The sequence below is a fragment of the Parasteatoda tepidariorum genome, chromosome 7 (assembly GCF_982258835.1).
Source record: "Parasteatoda tepidariorum strain Cologne lab strain chromosome 7, Ptep-v5.0, whole genome shotgun sequence".
Lineage (NCBI taxonomy): Eukaryota > Metazoa > Arthropoda > Arachnida > Araneae > Theridiidae > Parasteatoda > Parasteatoda tepidariorum.
The window spans coordinates 4423661-4444894 of NC_141761.1; the positions used below are offsets into that span (position 1 = coordinate 4423661).

General features: G+C 30.6%; 1 long non-coding RNA gene across 2 annotated transcripts; it reads right to left on the reverse strand.

The window, feature by feature from the left end:
* Positions 1-829: 829 nt before the first annotated feature.
* Positions 830-20967, reverse strand: LOC147806747 (uncharacterized). Of its 2 annotated transcripts, XR_015435116.1 has the most exons (8): positions 20904-20967; positions 18330-18440; positions 16406-16484; positions 13597-13702; positions 9975-10091; positions 9768-9894; positions 3615-8878; positions 830-2848 (listed from the first exon to the last, which is right to left on the reverse strand). It is a non-coding gene; the product is annotated as an uncharacterized LOC147806747 (long non-coding RNA). The 2 variants fall into 2 exon arrangements; XR_015435117.1 differs by lacking the exon at positions 830-2848 and having other exon boundaries at positions 6213-8878.
* Between the last annotated feature and the right edge of the window lie 267 nt (positions 20968-21234).

A 21234-nucleotide genomic window follows, 5' to 3' on the forward strand; every position in this document is an offset into this window, starting at 1 on the left:
TCTGTCATAAATCTTGAGCAGTCTGTGTATATCCCTTACATGTACAGTGTGCGAAATAAAAAACAGATCACCTTAATAACTTTTGATCTAATGATCGGATCTTCACGTTCTAGGACTCATTCCTAATGAATTGAAGGGTAACCTTAAATATGCTAATTAATAGGTGGTTACGATATTTTAAGTTACGAAACCAGACACAAAAACGTACTTTCTCTGAATGAACATACCTTTTTTTCGACGAATTTGGATTTCTGACCGCAATCTGGGAAATATAGTCCCCATAGTTTGGTCAGGTGAGTCATCCTCAGTTTGGATCCCTTACTGTTAACTTTACTTTTTGTGGCGTATTTCACTGTATTTCGAGAAATTTTAAAGCAAATTGAAAACTTTCTACACACAATCATAATTTCATGAAATATGAAATTATCTTTAATAATTTCATGGCATTCAAAAAATAATTTTTAGTAAATATTTACTATTTTTATTACTATTTTGTTTAATATTAGTCGAAAAAATTTGAAATTGTAAGGTACGAAATTTTTTGCATCATTTTAAAGAAAATAATTTTACATGGCAAAAAACTAAATTTGAGTGATTTCGGACAAACTGTTACTGAGATGTTGAACATACGACTTTTTTGAAATTTCATTTTTCAGAAACTATTGGACCAATTTCACACAAATTTTATATTCTGCCATCTAAAATTATATAAAAAAATTTTATACTTTACTATTCAAAATGTTAAATAAAATAATTTTAAAAAATGGTAAATAGCTGTTAAAAATTATTTTTCGCAATTATCTTTGAAAAAGTGAATTTTATGTACGTGTGCAAAAATGTTTCAATTTGGTTAAAATGTTCTAAAGATGTAGCAAAATACGCAAAAGGTAAAATTAACAATAAGGAATCCAAACTTCAAACCGCTCTCCTGACCCAACTGTTGGGACAGTATTTTTCAGATTGCGGCTACCATCTTTATTTTGGAGATCAGAAATCCGAGTCTGTCAAAAAAAAGGTATGTTTGTTTATATAAAATATGTTTTTCGTCTGATTTCGTGACTTAAATTATAGTCTGCACAAACTAATTATCATATTTGAGGTCACCCCCTTGAACCATGAAAATTGAGTCATAGAACATGAAGATCCAACCATTAGCTCAAAAGTTATTCAGGGTGGTCCACTTTTTATTTTGCGCACTTAACATTATGTGTTACAGATTAAGTTTCTAATGTCTAAATAATAGTAGTTAAAAAAATTGGCATTGTGAAAGATATCAGTATCTTATAGAATAAATAACTGTTGAGGTTATTACTTGGCCCAAATTTTTTTAAGAATTTTATTTTCTATGATATGCAGAGAAAATGTTTAATAAGTTTTTCTGCTTTTAACTTTTTCCCTCCAATTCTATAATATTAAAGTAACTGTTTTGAGTAATTATGTTTTTAACTTTTTCCTGGTTAAAAAATTTTCTCATATTGTCAATTTTCTTTTCGAAACAAAGAAAATTTGCTGCTTTTTGATATTTATACTTGTTTAGAAACATGTGCCCTGGAATATATGAGGTAAGAGAGAACGTGTCATTAGAACAACACAATAAGAAAGCGAGTTATCTATAAATGAAATTTTAATAAATTAACTCAATATGCATGCTAGTTTAAAGAATGAACTTCTGTATACTAATTGCATAAATATACATTTATGATTTTTTTTAAATATAAATTTTAACCTATTTGATTAAAACCTTTTATTGTTTAAGAAGTTTATGCATACTATCCCTTAAAAAACCAGTTAATGAGATTTTACTGTGAACTATAGTATATTCCCATACAGCAAAATAAGGTTTATTTCCACTCGTCAAAAACCTTTTAATGTATACCTAAAAAGGTTTGTTACGTGATTTACACGTAAACCTTCTAACCTTAAAGCGAGATCTATCAGGGTGCGTAGCCAAATCTTTGAATCAAAAATAAGCACTTTTTAAAAACTTTTCAAGCACTTAACAAAAATTTTCAAGCACTCAAAAAATTCATATTCAATCAATGATATTATTGAAAAACAAAAACTTTTTATAAACAGTTTTAGCGTTAAAAAAAAAAAGAAGAAGAAAGGGGCGTAAATCGAAACAATCAGTACTTTCCCACATCACAGAGTGAATTCAACTTGACCCTGAACTCAGAACAAAAGTACCCTTACCCCCTACGTCAAAAAAAGTGTTAGAAATAAAATAAAATAAACAAGAACAAAATTAAAATAAATTAAAAAGAAAAACATCACAACTCTAAATAATTAAAATTATTTTTTGCTTTTAAATAATATATATTTTTTATTTTAATGTGATGCTTGTTACACAATACATTAAATCCCCTCTAATTTATAAATTTAGTGTAAATGTTCCATTTTCAATTCAATGCTATAATTAGCTAATATTTTTTTATTAATTAGAAGATATATAAAAACAAAATCAATAAAAAATAAAAAATCATTAGACACTAGAGCTCTTCTTCATTCTTGCGCTTTATGCATAATTAAAAAAAATAAAGATGACTTTCATTGATTTTTCTTCATGCATTAAAATTTAAATGTTGCTAAAAAAGTGAACTTTTTGTTAATAATTGCTGGTTCCGCAGCTTAAATCCAATAATTGAATGTAACTTGTATAAATAGTTAAATAGACATTACTAAAAGTCTTTTAAGAGAAAAACTAAAAGCTTAATTACTTGCATGAAATTTCTCAATAAATATTTGTCCTGGTTACACCCCCTGATCTGTAGATGCCTTTTTCAGAGAGATACTTTTGTAAACATTATTTTTCTATATAAATGGTTCATCCATACAATACTAGGAAATGCTGCAAAAAGGTTTTCTCGATTATTAAACTTGAATACTTATTTAAAAATTCTTTTAGGTTAACACAAATTTTGCAGAATAAGATATCTTGGATGGTTTCATACTGTATGCATAGCTGCCAACATAAATAGGAAAAAATCCAGTAGATTTTATGAAATAATATAAAATTTCAAGATAATTGTCGTATGATGTACTAAATATTTTACGCAAAGGGAATTTTAGGGATTTTTACAATCATCAGAATAGGAAAACTTCAATATTTTACAGTTTTAATTGACATTAAACAGATTTGAAATGTTATGTATTATGTTTACTCATGATTTCAAATATTAATAAGCATTTAATTCATCTATTTTAGAATAAAAAAAGTTTGGAACTGATTTTTATAAATGAGGTTCGCTTCATTATGCATTATTTAAATAATCTATCAAGCAAGCAATAATCTGTTCGAAAACTCTATTTAAGTAGGGATTTTTTTTAGAATACTTATTCAATTTTAGGAAATTTTCTAAAATGTGCGAAAACCAGGAGAATTTTAATTAAAGCAGTAGAGCAAGAGAAATTAGCAAAATGCAGTAGTCTACTGGAAAATCCAATACAGTTGGCAGCTATGTGTATGGTTATTTCAAGCTGTTATACCTTTCCTGTATAGTGTTTAGCCGGAAATTAGTAGTATATTTTTGACATGGATTTACTTAAAATTATGTCACAATTTTTTCATAATAATAAAAAAAAATCTGTTGAGAAATGTTTTGTTTCATGCTTACACATCTAAGAGAACAGGTGAATTCAGTAGAGATACAAGAACTGCAGGCAAGTGATGAGTAGCTAAATTCTGGAAGATTCTCTTTTCTAGTGTGAGGACAATGGATATAACACAATTCGTTTCTGACGGCATCAATGAAAACTGCAGGCAAGTGAGGAGCAGCTAAATTCTGGAAGATTCTCTTTTCTAGTGTGAGGACAATGGATATAACACAATCCGTTTCTGACGGCATCAATGAAAACTGCAGGCAAGTGAGGAGCAGCTAAATTCTGGAAGATTCTCTTTTCTAGTGTGAGGACAATGGATATAACACAATCCGTTTCTGACGGCATCAATGAAAACTGCAGGCAAGTGAGGAGCAGCTAAATTCTGGAAGATTCTCTTTTCTAGTGTGAGGACAATGGATATAGCACAATCCGTTTCTGACGGCATCAATGAAAACTGCAGGCAAGTGAGGAGCAGCTAAATTCTGGAAGATTCTCTTTTCTAGTGTGAGGACAATGGATATAGCACAATCCGTTTCTGACGGCATCAATGAAAACTGCAGGCAAGTGAGGAGCAGCTAAATTCTGGAAGATTCTCTTTTCTAGTGTGAGGACAATGGATATAGCACAATTCGTTTCTGACGGCATCAATGAAAACTGCAGGCAAGTGAGGAGCAGCTAAATTCTGGAAGATTCTCTTTTCTAGTGTGAGGACAATGGATATAGCACAATTCGTTTCTGACGGCATCAATGAAAACTGCAGGCAAGTGAGGAGCAGCTAAATTCTGGAAGATTCTCTTTTCTAGTGTGAGGACAATGGATATAACACAATCCGTTTCTGACGGCATCAATGAAAACTGCAGGCAAGTGAGGAGCAGCTAAATTCTGGAAGATTCTCTTTTCTAGTGTGAGGACAATGGATATAACACAATCCGTTTCTGACGGCATCAATGAAAACTGCAGGCAAGTGAGGAGCAGCTAAATTCTGGAAGATTCTCTTTTCTAGTGTGAGGACAATGGATATAGCACAATTCGTTTCTGACGGCATCAATGAAAACTGCAGGCAAGTGAGGAGCAGCTAAATTCTGGAAGATTCTCTTTTCTAGTGTGAGGACAATGGATATAACACAATCCGTTTCTGACGGCATCAATGAAAACTGCAGGCAAGTGAGGAGCAGCTAAAAGTGAGGAGCAGCTAAATTCTGGAAGATTCTCTTTTCTAGTGTGAGGACAATGGATATAACACAATTCGTTTCTGACGGCATCAATGAAAACTGCAGGCAAGTGAGGAGCAGCTAAATTCTGGAAGATTCTCTTTTCTAGTGTGAGGACAATGGATATAACACAATCCGTTTCTGACGGCATCAATGAAAACTGCAGGCAAGTGAGGAGCAGCTAAATTCTGGAAGATTCTCTTTTCTAGTGTGAGGACAATGGATATAGCACAATCCGTTTCTGACGGCATCAATGAAAACTGCAGGCAAGTGAGGAGCAGCTAAATTCTGGAAGATTCTCTTTTCTAGTGTGAGGACAATGGATATAGCACAATTCGTTTCTGACGGCATCAATGAAAACTGCAGGCAAGTGAGGAGCAGCTAAATTCTGGAAGATTCTCTTTTCTAGTGTGAGGACAATGGATATAGCACAATTCGTTTCTGACGGCATCAATGAAAACTGCAGGCAAGTGAGGAGCAGCTAAATTCTGGAAGATTCTCTTTTCTAGTGTGAGGACAATGGATATAGCACAATTCGTTTCTGACGGCATCAATGAAAACTGCAGGCAAGTGAGGAGCAGCTAAATTCTGGAAGATTCTCTTTTCTAGTGTGAGGACAATGGATATAGCACAATTCGTTTCTGACGGCATCAATGAAAACTGCAGGCAAGTGAGGAGCAGCTAAATTCTGGAAGATTCTCTTTTCTAGTGTGAGGACAATGGATATAGCACAATTCGTTTCTGACGGCATCAATGAAAACTGCAGGCAAGTGAGGAGCAGCTAAATTCTGGAAGATTCTCTTTTCTAGTGTGAGGACAATGGATATAGCACAATTCGTTTCTGACGGCATCAGTGAAAACTGCAGGCAAGTGAGGAGCAGCTAAATTCTGGAAGATTCTCTTTTCTAGTGTGAGGACAATGGATATAGCACAATTCGTTTCTGACGGCATCAATGAAAACTGCAGGCAAGTGAGGAGCAGCTAAATTCTGGAAGATTCTCTTTTCTAGTGTGAGGACAATGGATATAGCACAATTCGTTTCTGACGGCATCAATGAAAACTGCAGGCAAGTGAGGAGCAGCTAAATTCTGGAAGATTCTCTTTTCTAGTGTGAGGACAATGGATATAGCACAATTCGTTTCTGACGGCATCAATGAAAACTGCAGGCAAGTGAGGAGCAGCTAAATTCTGGAATGTTCTCTTTTCTAGTGTGAGGACAATGGATATAGCACAATTCGTTTCTGACGGCATCAATGAAAACTGCAGGCAAGTGAGGAGCAGCTAAATTCTGGAAGATTCTCTTTTCTAGTGTGAGGACAATGGATATAGCACAATTCGTTTCTGACGGCATCAATGAAAACTGCAGGCAAGTGAGGAGCAGCTAAATTCTGGAATGTTCTCTTTTCTAGTGTGAGGACAATGGATATAGCACAATTCGTTTCTGACGGCATCAATGAAAACTGCAGGCAAGTGAGGAGCAGCTAAATTCTGGAAGATTCTCTTTTCTAGTGTGAGGACAATGGATATAGCACAATTCGTTTCTGACGGCATCAATGAAAACTGCAGGCAAGTGAGGAGCAGCTAAATTCTGGAAGATTCTCTTTTCTAGTGTGAGGACAATGGATATAGCACAATTCGTTTCTGACGGCATCAATGAAAACTGCAGGCAAGTGAGGAGCAGCTAAATTCTGGAAGATTCTCTTTTCTAGTGTGAGGACAATGGATATAGCACAATTCGTTTCTGACGGCATCAATGAAAACTGCAGGCAAGTGAGGAGCAGCTAAATTCTGGAAGATTCTCTTTTCTAGTGTGAGGACAATGGATATAGCACAATTCGTTTCTGACGGCATCAATGAAAACTGCAGGCAAGTGAGGAGCAGCTAAATTCTGGAAGATTCTCTTTTCTAGTGTGAGGACAATGGATATAGCACAATTCGTTTCTGACGGCATCAATGAAAACTGCAGGCAAGTGAGGAGCAGCTAAATTCTGGAAGATTCTCTTTTCTAGTGTGAGGACAATGGATATAACACAATTCGTTTCTGACGGCATCAATGAAAACTGCAGGCAAGTGAGGAGCAGCTAAATTCTGGAAGATTCTCTTTTCTAGTGTGAGGACAATGGATATAGCACAATTCGTTTCTGACGGCATCAATGAAAACTGCAGGCAAGTGAGGAGCAGCTAAATTCTGGAAGATTCTCTTTTCTAGTGTGAGGACAATGGATATAGCACAATTCGTTTCTGACGGCATCAATGAAAACTGCAGGCAAGTGAGGAGCAGCTAAATTCTGGAAGATTCTCTTTTCTAGTGTGAGGACAATGGATATAGCACAATTCGTTTCTGACGGCATCAATGAAAACTGCAGGCAAGTGAGGAGCAGCTAAATTCTGGAAGATTCTCTTTTCTAGTGTGAGGACAATGGATATAGCACAATTCGTTTCTGACGGCATCAATGAAAACTGCAGGCAAGTGAGGAGCAGCCAAATTCTGGAAGATTCTCTTTTCTAGTGTGAGGACAATGGATATAGCACAATTCGTTTCTGACGGCATCAATGAAAACTGCAGGCAAGTGAGGAGCAGCTAAATTCTGGAAGATTCTCTTTTCTAGTGTGAGGACAATGGATATAGCACAATTCGTTTCTGACGGCATCAATGAAAACTGCAGGCAAGTGAGGAGCAGCTAAATTCTGGAAGATTCTCTTTTCTAGTGTGAGGACAATGGATATAGCACAATTCGTTTCTGACGGCATCAATGAAAACTGCAGGCAAGTGAGGAGCAGCTAAATTCTGGAAGATTCTCTTTTCTAGTGTGAGGACAATGGATATAGCACAATTCGTTTCTGACGGCATCAATGAAAACTGCAGGCAAGTGAGGAGCAGCTAAATTCTGGAAGATTCTCTTTTCTAGTGTGAGGACAATGGATATAGCACAATTCGTTTCTGACGGCATCAATGAAAACTGCAGGCAAGTGAGGAGCAGCTAAATTCTGGAAGATTCTCTTTTCTAGTGTGAGGACAATGGATATAACACAATTCGTTTCTGACGGCATCAATGAAAACTGCAGGCAAGTGAGGAGCAGCTAAATTCTGGAAGATTCTCTTTTCTAGTGTGAGGACAATGGATATAGCACAATTCGTTTCTGACGGCATCAATGAAAACTGCAGGCAAGTGAGGAGCAGCTAAATTCTGGAAGATTCTCTTTTCTAGTGTGAGGACAATGGATATAGCACAATTCGTTTCTGACGGCATCAATGAAAACTGCAGGCAAGTGAGGAGCAGCTAAATTCTGGAAGATTCTCTTTTCTAGTGTGAGGACAATGGATATAGCACAATTCGTTTCTGACGGCATCAATGAAAACTGCAGGCAAGTGAGGAGCAGCTAAATTCTGGAAGATTCTCTTTTCTAGTGTGAGGACAATGGATATAGCACAATTCGTTTCTGACGGCATCAATGAAAACTGCAGGCAAGTGAGGAGCAGCCAAATTCTGGAAGATTCTCTTTTCTAGTGTGAGGACAATGGATATAGCACAATTCGTTTCTGACGGCATCAATGAAAACTGCAGGCAAGTGAGGAGCAGCTAAATTCTGGAAGATTCTCTTTTCTAGTGTGAGGACAATGGATATAGCACAATTCGTTTCTGACGGCATCAATGAAAACTGCAGGCAAGTGAGGAGCAGCTAAATTCTGGAAGATTCTCTTTTCTAGTGTGAGGACAATGGATATAGCACAATTCGTTTCTGACGGCATCAATGAAAACTGCAGGCAAGTGAGGAGCAGCTAAATTCTGGAAGATTCTCTTTTCTAGTGTGAGGACAATGGATATAGCACAATTCGTTTCTGACGGCATCAATGAAAACTGCAGGCAAGTGAGGAGCAGCTAAATTCTGGAAGATTCTCTTTTCTAGTGTGAGGACAATGGATATAGCACAATTCGTTTCTGACGGCATCAATGAAAACTGCAGGCAAGTGAGGAGCAGCTAAATTCTGGAAGATTCTCTTTTCTAGTGTGAGGACAATGGATATAGCACAATTCGTTTCTGACGGCATCAATGAAATTTGGCACCTGAAACAATAATAAAATAGAACATAAAATACATGAGTGGGTACAAAATCTCGCTGATATGCATTCACTTCACAAAATGCTAATCAGCATCTACAAATGAAAATTTTACTTATTTTGCTTCGTTAACCCACTATGAATTGAAATTATTTTAAGAAGATGCCATTTGAGATTGAAGGCAGACATTCTTTTCAATGCATTTGCACAATTCCATTAATTCACACAAAACATTTACAGACTTTAAATGCACATAAAATCAGATAAAAAAAAAAGTTTGGCTGTTTTAAAAGTAATTCTTGGTATCGTTCACACACACACTCCAATTTTTAATAAATTTCGTTAATTTGAAAATTAAAAACTGGCAATTTTAGATGCGATACAATACACCTGTATCAGTTTTGTTTGTTTCTTTAACTTTATTTTCAAACGACAATGAAAATAGCAGTAAGTGTGAATAATTCCAAGAATTATTTTATGAAAAATATTTCAGCAGTTTAATCGATTTTAAAACAGAATTTTATTTCTTAAATCAACAAATTTATTATCCTGAAATTGCTCTGCTCATTAATGATATTTTATTTAATTTCATAACCATCGTTGAACAGCCAACCCAATTTCGGATTTATGACAACTAATGTTCAACTCCACTAATGTTCAAATTACAACTAATGTTGCAATTTTGAACCCAATCCCGAAGACAAGGGAACTCCTGAATGCACTAATATTTATATGAGTTTTAACAAAAAAGTTTTCTGAATAACAGAAAGAAAAAACATTTTTTTAAAACAGCAACAGCATATTCAAAAAATGCATCATTTATTCAAATCTTTTAAAAAGTACACAAGTATTTATAGAAAAGGTTTAAAAAAAATATATGACCGAGTTAAATTACTTTGGAGGATAAGTAGAAACACTTCTTAGAATTGGTGTTTCTATTCTTGTAAGCAGTATTGGAATGGGACCATTTGTAGTTACATAACCGCATAATAGTTGCCTTTAGCTTATCATGATCTGAATTCCTAAAACAATAAAAAAGGTACTTTAGCAGAGTATGAGAAACACAAAATTATGCCAATATTTAAAAATAAACATATTTTACCTTAATAAAACCTAAAAATTCAGCTCTTTTCTTATCATCTTTAGCGACTTTTTCAAGTTTAACAAGAACAGCATCCAAACGTGCGGATCCGCAATAGCCAACACACATAGCACAACCCTATGTAAAAATTTTATTGATTTAACGTTACATTAATGTGAATAAAGAAACTCAATATCTATAACAGGAAAAAGAAACTTGTTAAGTGAATACTAAATTTCATGAGTTGCAAACATTGTGTTGGATCATAAACATTTTTGTCATAGATAGTATGAAATTAACTCAGAAATTGTAAATTGTGTTGAATTAGCAACATAATTTATATCTTAAAATGTGAAGAAGAAAGTTTTATGAATCTATCCAAATAAATAAAGTGTGTGCAAAAATATTAGTTTGCAAATCAAAGTGTAGAAATCAGATGTTGAATTAATAACGTAATTCAGGGAGGTTTCTGAGCCCAACTCAAAACTCTTGAAAATTTCTTGAGTAAAATCATTAATGACACATTTCAAAAAATTAATGTCTTTATAAATTTAAATCTTTGATATTTTCAAAACATGAAATTGCAAATAAATTATATGTAGCATAATTTAATTGAATAATTATGTATAAGTTTGATTTTATCTCTAATTACATTTATTATTCTATCAGAAAAAAATATTTACAAATGAAAGAGATGCCTAGCGTAAATTCTAGTTCTAATAATTTTAAATAAAATATACAAGAATTTTTATTTATAAATGTGATCAATGATTTCTGGTAACTTCTGGACCATGGATTTCAGGAAGCTTCAGGATCGAGGCAAGCGACAAATCCGGAAGTCAGGATTTTTTCCTGAGCACAATAATCTCTACATAATTTATATCTTAAAATGTGAAGAGGAAAGTTTTATATGTTCCAAATAATGGCTGGCAAATTTCTGTGCTGAAAGTATGCTAATAGATATTCATTCAGAACATGTACAATATGTTAAATAATTAACATAATTTTTGTCCTAATGTGAAAAGGATCTTTATCTCTCAGAAGCACGTTTCATTTCATTTAAATTTTAGGATGCAAATTATATAGGATAAAAGAAAAATCTATCCCAAAAATCAAGAAAAAAAAAAGAAAGAAAAATCAAGTGTGAGCAAAAATATTAGTTTGAAAGTCAAAGTGCGTAATCACACCGCGTAAGGGTAGAAATTAGATTAAGAAGGAAGATCCAAAAGAATGTCTAAAAATGGTTTAACTAGTTACCATTTATGGTTACCTTAAATTACCTAGGTAATCTGGCCAGGATAGCCTGATTGTTAGGGCACTGAACTGACGTTCGTGAGAATGAGAGTTCGAATCCGGTCAGACGAAGTCCCCGTGTAGTAAATGGTTACAGGTGCATGTTAAAAAGGTTGGGTCACAAAGTCCTCCATATTCACATAACAAATTATACCTCTGGAGGTACTGGATTGGAGATTGATCTCTCTCTCTGGTTCAGGTCAAAATTGCGATTTGTGGATGAATGAAAGGTTGTATGAATGAGTCCTCCTCATAAACGGGTGTGGCAGAAGTTGAAATATTGGCCACAGATAGCCCCCCCCCCAATGCACCAATGGTCGACGACGACAACAACATTCTGCAAACTACTTAGGTAATATTTTTTTTATCTGCTTAGCACTTGTTAAAGTGAAAATAAGATCTCTGTTGGAACAACAGCAATGTTTCTGAATGCTTAAACTAACGTTATTTATTTATTTTTCACAATCCAAAACCTACAATCAAAAAATCTACACATTGGTTTAAAGAATTAATCATCAATAATTTTCAAAACTATAATATAAAGAATCAAACAGATTAAAATATTATTACAATTAGTGAAATTACCATAATGTTAATTAATTTATTTCTCAATATCTAAAGAATCAAGTAAAAAAATAAAATTAACAAATTTATTGTTAGAATGAGAGGAACTAACTTTTGAATTTTGACGATGGAAAACCATTAATATGCGCATTACCCTGGTCAATTGCAGAAAATTCTTGATTCTGCACTTTAATTAATTATTTGCAGATTAGCCAAACAGCAGATTAGCCTTTTCTGTCTTAGCTTAATCCCCATCAAGTTTTTTTTGTTAGTTTGTTTGTTGGTGGCACGATGAACTTTTTTAATTACTACATGCTTTTGCAACTTAAAATTGAAAAGATTTTAATTATTTTAAGTGTATACCCAACAAAAATTTGACTTTTAAAAATTTGATAAGAGGATGATTTTTGCATGTTTTGATATTGTTATGATTCTGCTCTTACATACATGATTTCAAAAAGAAGATGATTACATAATTCATTGATTTTATTAGTGGTTGTTACTGTACTTGCAAAAAGCAATGCTGAGCTAAGCTTAAAAAATATTTTTAGACATTTTAAATTAATTGTAGTTAAACAGTTCTCAGTAATTTTTAATCGGATACTGGAAAATATTTTAAAAATGAGGGGTCCACATAAATCTTCTTTCCCAGAGGTAAAAAATAGCATGCATTGATTCCAATACCAAAAACATTTGGTACTGGAATCAATGCATGCATTTGTGTTGTATAGTCATAGTCGTAACAAAAAAATATAGATGAAAATAAAGGATTCATTAAGATTATACCTATGTATGGCCAATCATGAAATCAAAAATTATTCAGGCATTCTCTTTTTTGTTTTGCACACTGAAATACAGTGTGCAAAATCAATCATCATATATCATTGATATATCAATCTAATTTTCATACATATTGAAAGACGAAGAAAAATATCTCACCCAGGTAATAATAAATACTCAGGTAAGAGTGCCTTTAAATTAAATATTTGAAATATATCAGATATAAAATTAATTCAATGAATCATTAATTGTGAAAAATAATGAAAAAATAACACAATCAGAGAGGAAAAAAATTTTAAATCTAAAAAATATATTTTTAAATCTAAGAAATATGTTCAAAAATTTGAATATTATTGTGAATAAATTTCAATAGCAGTTAATTGAAGTTAAATGGTAATTCACAAGAGATTTTTTTTAAATTACTGATATTTTCTTAACAATCATGTTTTTTCAACTAATTTTTCATACCAGTATAATTTATGGCAAAGCAAATTTAGTTATTAGGGAATCAGACCAAGTTTCTAAGACCTATGTGGGTACCTACCAAATTTTCATGAATACATCTTTTACATTGTTTATCAATATATATATTTTTCCCATTTTACTTAAAAAATTTAATGAAAATAACAAAAAATTTTATAAATAGTGGACTATTCATGATCAAAAATCATAATTGGTAAAATAAAAATTTATTGCCCATAGCTCCTGTGACCCTTTCATGGAAACCTAGGGATACATAGAACACTTTTTGTGAATCGCTGGTCCATACTATAGTACCAAACAATGGAGTATGCCTTCAACTTTTTTCATTTATGCCTATTATGTTGTTTTCTCTTTAATGTATGACATACCTTATTTGAAGAATCTAACACTAGTTTGATGCCTGATATAATAAATGGAATCTTTCCAGAGATATGAGTTTCTAACATACATCAAATTTTTAACTAAAAATGAAATAAATATTAAAATTAACTAAGAAGATTGATTATCAATTAGCAAGAATTACCCGATGAGTTGATCAAATGTCTGTAAGGGCTCCAACTTTATAGATTCGTTTCCACTTTCCAACCTTTGAAGCATTAACGCAACCAGACGATTGGAATACAAAGATGCTAAAAAAATAGTGAGCAATTTAAATATAAATTTATCAAAAAATTAAATTTGATGAAAGTGGAGGCTTTTGACAAAAAAGAAAACAATTGCTGAGGATCATTCGGTGAATATGAAAAAAAATATTACCCTGTTTAGTTTTTGTTCCAATGATTAGGTTTTTATGGACTAAAACTGATCTTATTAGTTTAAAAGGATGACTTTAATTATGTTATGAAATGAATAATTCTAAGGAACTGAAGGAATATATACTGGTACATATGATTTAAGACTTTCAAAATTTTTTTAAAGATATTTAAAAATTTATGTTTACAATTAGTAAAACTTTAAAAATTTAATTATAATTGAATTACTGTTAAAATGAATCATAACAATACATTTCAAATTATATAACTGCTTTAAACATTGTTTTATAATAATACATAATACATGCAAATGCTTGATTCAAATTAATTGAAAATGGAATAAAAATGTATCATAACTCTACAGAAAAATAGGCAAACAAAAAAAAAAATTCTCATTTACATTTGAAATTTAAAAAAAATATTCTTTCTTTATACCTTATTTTTTTGTAGATTGACAAATATTTCTATATAGAATGACTTAATTTATAAATTAAGCAAATCAAACCTTAAAAAAAGGTAATTTTTTAAAATTTCAAATAAATTTTAAAACTATAAAAATCATTTAAAAATTTTAAATCTTATATTTACAATGCTTTGTAAATTTATATATCAGTGATTACCATTAAAAAAAAACATTTGATTTAAATAATGATTTTTTTTAAAAAAAAAGAAGTAAATTTAAATGATGATTTGAATTGTGATTTGAATTCCACATACGCTTGTAAATGTAAAAAATTACATCCACTTCAAAGGTGCATATTTTTGAGTTTCAAAGTATTTGTATCGAATTTATCTTACAGAATTTTAAAGTAAATCTGTTACAGATATACATTGGCATGTTTTGTAAGTAAGCTTAATAACATGTAAAATGATCCAAATAACACAAACGATCCAAATAACACAAACTTCCACACAATGCATGATGCAAAGCCTCAGATTTAAAAATCTGTGCTATAAAGATCTACTATAATAATATTTAAGAATTATTAAGAAATTGGTAATATTTGTCCCCTAAATGGAAATATATTTGAAATCGCTGGATAGTTTATCATATTTTTATAAACCCAAACAATAAACTAACTTAACCACTTCCTTTACCAATTACAGTACACTCTCGATTATCCGCGAGCAGATTATCCGGTTTGCGGATTATCCGTGCTCCGGAGTCGTTATTACTCCGGAGTCGCACAAAAAATATAAAGAGAAACATTTTCAAGATTAAAAAAATTTGCTTCATGAAGTTATAACACTACCACATTTTTGGAAAGCAATATTCGTTATTGGATTGCAGTATATGGAACAAATCGTCTACGTTATGGATGATATGGAAAATCGTCTACGTTATCACGATCGAGGAGAAAGATCATACCGCTTGATGAACAATCCTCTTCAGATGTTCAAGAAAAATTTGATAACAGTATTCTCGAACAAGCTAAGGTTTCGAAATTCTTGATGAAGAAAATTTAGAAGATTGGTTTCATAGTGATGCATGTGAGCCTGGCTTCCAGTATTTGACTGATGAAGACATCGTTATGTTGTTAAATCAAATAGTGATGATAGTAACTGATGCCGAAGATGTAGTAAATGAATGAAATACAATTTCTCATTCTGCTGCTCTGTGGAAACTTTATTAGATTATATGGGAGGATTTGATTATGGTGACATTACTGTGGTTCGTAAAATATGTGTATCGATATATGGCGAAGACGCTTTACACATTTTTTAATAAGGAAAATTCCTAGTTTGATGTTATGCATGCAAATGTCAGTAATTTTTATATTTTTTGTACTGATATTGAATTTTTCTTTAATAAAAGGAGTTTTCGGATTATCCGTGTTTTTCGATTGTCCGTGCGATCTGTCCCGGTGGTTAACCAGGATAATCGAAAGTGCATTGTATTTTGAAAAAATGCAAAATGATTTTTTTTTAGTTTATTAATAAATGCAAGGAACTAAAACAGAGCATAATGTTTGAAGTTGAAATTTGAATTTTTTTTTACATGTAAGAAACACTTAACTTAAAATTAGTTTACTATCCCGAATTATCTTGGGCAAATGAAAAAAGTTAAATATTAGTCTTTGTATGATAGTTCTTAAAACAAGGGACAACACAAAATGATATGAAATGGCAACACAAATGAAGGAATACGCCATTTTTTCAATAGTTTGTAAATTCGGCAACCATCGTAAATACAATCACACGAAACTCGTGAGCAGTCCTACATCGAAACTCCCGAACAAAACTTCCAATCACAGCAGATTATGTTTTATGCCTCAGACAAAGAAAAAAAACGTGATGAAAGAAAATGTACTGACGAATTCTGTTAAGCCAGAGTTTTCTCTGGATGATAAATATTTGCAATACACGAGAGTTAGCTCGGGATAATCAGGAAAGCGGTTAAGCTTTTAAAAAACAACAACATGGAAACATTTCCATATAGAGAGATGGTTAAAGTTTAACAAATAATAACAGTTATTAATTATAACAGTTGGAGAATTCTCAATAGCTTGTTTAAATGCATTATTTCATATAAAGAAAATAAAACTAAAACTGTATAATGGCATTAATATTGTACTTTACCTAAATCTGCAAACCATCGTAAAACTTCATTGTGGTTTCTTACTCCAGATGATTGGGAAAAATCAGGTAAAGAACATATCTACAAAATAACATAAGATTTTGTTTCAAGCAAAAATTTATTCTTGAATAATTTACAGATGTTTCATAAAAAGTTCACTCATTTACTTAGCAATTTTAAACCTCAATTCTTACTTAAAAGGATATAGTACATAAAAATTTAACAAAATTTCTTTCTTCCTTTTTTAAAATTTAGTTATGATCGTGAATTTATATCATATTCAGTTATTATGTTGACCTATTTAAAACAATAAAAGTCATGATAATTCCGTAGATACTTTTACAACAGAGAATGATTCATGGTTCCCACTCAAATTTTTAAATAAAATTCCCACGCAAATTTTTAAATAAACTATTCAGTATTCAGTACTACAATTATATGCTAAATTACATGTCAACTAGATTTTACAATTACGTGGAAGCAGAAATAGTATATTTTTAAAACACAATGCTTATTTGACAACAAAAAATTTATTTATTAAATTTATCATCTAATAATGCAAATGGTTTATAGTTACATTGCTGTTTCAAATCACTTAAAAAAATTCCAATTGACTAAAAAAAAAAAAAATCCAATTGTCATAGTATACTAGCCAACATTTAAAAAGTGAAACTTTTAAATGTTGACATCAGTGAAACTTTTCTTGAAAAATTTAAGGATGTGAATTAATGAAATTGAGTGAATGAATAATGCATATTACATTAAACAAGCATATTATAATTGATAAAGTTTGTGTAATTGCACGGTTATTAAAATATAAATAATTTGTTTAATATGTTAGATCAAATTTTAAGTTACAGTAAATGTATATATTTAGAAAAAATATCAAAATATATCCATTTAACATATCTGTTTCAATTTTAAAAACAAATTATCTATTTTGTTACTTCAGAAAATGAGTAATGTATTTTAAACATAATAAAATCTATTGTAGAACAATATTTTACAGAAAACTAATTAAGACTTACCAAGCTTTATTTTCTTTAAAATATATTCATAAAATGTGAAGCAGGATTTTTAAAATTTTGTGAATATGTGTAATTTTCACCAATTTTTAAATCTCATTTCAACGAATCTAGATATACTATATGTGAACTAAAATTATAGAAAAGGTGAAGTAAGTCTCAAAGATTACGTAAATCACGCATCACAATGTGTGATTTGTAAATTGAAATTAAATTGCTCTTTATGTTTCTTAAATCAGAACAATATGAATAGCAAATGGCATATAATGCACTAACTAACAAGACGTAAATCACAACAATACATAAATCACTTCAATATGAATTTTGTAACATGATCAGCTAATAGTTTTCATATGAATTGTGATCATTATGATGAGAATTGCAAGTGGTAATTCTTAAATCTCTCTTTTGTGAATCGTAATGCGTGATTTGTAAACTACTAGAATGAAAATTGTGAGGCATGATTCTGAAATTACTTTAATGCATATCACATTCTATGATTCAGAAATCATGATGTGTGAATCCTGATGAGTAATTTGCAAATCAGTTTTAAACTAATAAAATTTATTGTTTTAGTTTTCAAATCGATGACACAATAAAAACTTTATATTTCTTCACAAACATATAATTTATTTGTTAATCTGAAATAGTTGATAAACCTTTGATAATTCAGTTCCTCAGCAATTTTGTCTGAACATGCCTAGGATGATTACAGTTTCCCCGAATAAATAACACGAGTATTTGAACGCACGTGTTTTGTATCACATGAGTTCAGCAAAAATAAACGATCAGTTGGCAATTAACAAATTTATTGCCCATTTTTAATAGTTAGTCACTCTGTGTCATATGGAGACTGTTAATTTTGTGCTATACTATACTGGTATATATAAATCATAATTACCAAAATGATAATCCATTTGACACAAAACCTTTGGAACGTTTTCATCTTTTTCATCTGCTTCTTCAACCACAAGAGACATGTTCCATATAACAATTCAACCAGTGTCTATACCTACAATTTTCAAAAACAATTTAGATATTATAATAAAAACATATTTTCCTATTTGTGTAGAAATTTTAACATTAAATGGATGAGAAAAAATAATAAATGCAGTAGAACTTTTGTATCAATCAGCAACGCAATGGAAAAATTCTAATTTTTATCTTCAGAGCTCAAAGAAACATCTCAATTTAAATGTTGCACTGAGTAAGTTTGCAAGTTTAAAAGAACCAATGTGTTTAATATTACAAAATTAAAAGAAAGTAATAATTACGTCACATAAAACATGATAAACAGTTTCTTCAAAATAGAATTTAAAAAATAAAAGTAAAAATGAATTTTTTCTAGAGAACAGTTTAGTTGTCTTTATTCAAGCTTAACATCCAAATAAATTTGTTAATATGAAGTACTAATTAGTCAGTCAGATATCAGGAAAAGAATAAGTTAATTCAAATCAGTAACACCAACAAAAAAATTACTCCAAATAACTCATAGCAGAACAAGACTTCCGTCATTATGTCCTATACGCAAACTACATATTAAATCAGTTTTAAAAATATTAATTTAATATTTAAATAAACGTTAAAATAAACAGGCATAACTAAAATATATTTATTAAACAGCAAATTATTTTGCATGCAACTAATGAATAATTATAATTTAAAAGCTTCAGATCAATTTTATCAGCATTTAGCTTCTGATTTATTTCATCTATCAGTCTACTTTGAACATACTTCATACAGTCTACTTTAAATAATAATTTACACACATCCTTTTCTCATAACATTTTGGGATAAAATCTTCAATATCAATGAAATTTGACCAATGAAAATCGCAGCCTTAAGAATCTAAATACATTCCAAAAAAATTATAATAGACTTGAATTTAATTTTTTTTTAAAAAGTGATTAAATATTGATGATTCTTTTTTTTAAATAAAAATCAAGCAATATAATTTATAAATACATAAAAAAAAAACGTGGCAGAATCATGGCGACATTGTCGCAGAACGTTACAGAGTTCTCGCAGAAAGAATTTTCCCTTAGAATGTAAAAAAACTTTGTTTTCCTTTCTGCAATATAACCAATCATGATTAGCTGAGGTGTGGGCAGCTGTCTATGAATGTTGTGCAATAGAATTAGAAACTGCATTTTATACAGAAAGAATTTAAAAGTTGATAAAATAATGTATGCATGCTAATTGAAAAATCTGGCTTGATGCTAAATGCCAAGTTAGCATCAAGCATTGTACCCAGCCAATCGGATAAATTTTGAATGGTTTATATCATCCCTGATATTGTTTAGACTTATTCAAGAGAGCCTCGTACCTTTTGAGAAATTATAAAACACAAGTTATTACCAGAGTTCTAAGAATTGGAAAAGTGTTGGCAGCCACCAAGACTTTCTGGTTGCCAGTAAAAATATTTGCATTTAATATTAATTCTTACAACAAAATATTAATTTTTTTTAAAAGAAATATCAAAATAATAAAAAACTATAGAATAAATAATACACATCTAAGATACTTTCACAATTAAACATTTATATGTATACATATGTTATGAGAGCTTGCATTCTTACGTTACAGTTGATTTCATTATTCAAATTTATTAAATGAATTGCACCTACAGCAAAACTTTAAATTCAAAATTTATGTAATTTCACACAAAAATTATAGGGATTGCAATGGATAAAACAAATTTTATTATTTTTTTGCTGAAATAAAATTTCTGAAATAATTTTCTATTTTTATTAAATAAGAAATTATTTTGTCCCGGAAATTTCACATGGCATTTTGAAAGTATTTTGACAGTCTCGATTTTGCTTCGCTTAGTTATTGTTATTGGTACAAATCAATAGTTATTATTGTTACAAATCAATATAGTTACAAATTGATTTGTAACAATAAAAATATTTATTGTTACAAAACAATATTGTTATTGTCACTGCTCAATAGTTATTATCACAAATGTTTACATAGTTTTTTGTTGATTGCATAGTTTTCTTTTTTTACATAGTTTGCAATTACAGCTGGTGAATTTTGAATCACACCTTTGATTAATAACACTTTTGCACATATGCTCCATTTGTGCTGCTTTTGTAGTGAATTCACATGGTTTATCGATTGTCGTTTCTGAATTTATACAAATGAATTTTTGCATATTTAAATTTAAAATAGTACAAAATTATGACTCATGAATCTGGAATAGCTGATGTAAGGTCCTTTCACGCTCCTTTAGTGGTGAATTCACGTTTTCCAATTGTTTTTTTGGTAGTTGCTTGAGTATATTAACATTCATATAAGATTCTTTTAAATTAATATTTTTAATCAAATAAATATTTTTACATTATATATATTTTTATATAATATTTTATTATTATATTATTAAAAAGAAATATTTTTATTCAAATTAAAAATAGTCACTTCATTACACAAATCAAGTAAATTTAAAATAATTTAAATGAAAGCGAAATACCTTGTCTACCTTCAGCAAACCGCGACCCATCTGGATGTATATTTACAGAAAAAATTGGATGATCTAAAAAAAATTCACATATTAAAATAACATTTATGCATTGTCAAATACAAAGTTATATGAAGCAAGGGGATCATTTACATCCCCTGGAAATTAATTTGATAAAAAATCTTAGTTTGCTATAATAGTTATAAATTTTTCATTTACTTTAAATAATTATAAATCTCATTTTTTTATGTCTTAATCAAGTAATAATTAAGATTAACCAAATATAAACACAGAACAAATTCTAGAGGCATAAAGGAATATTGAAAACTTCCAGTGAATCCCT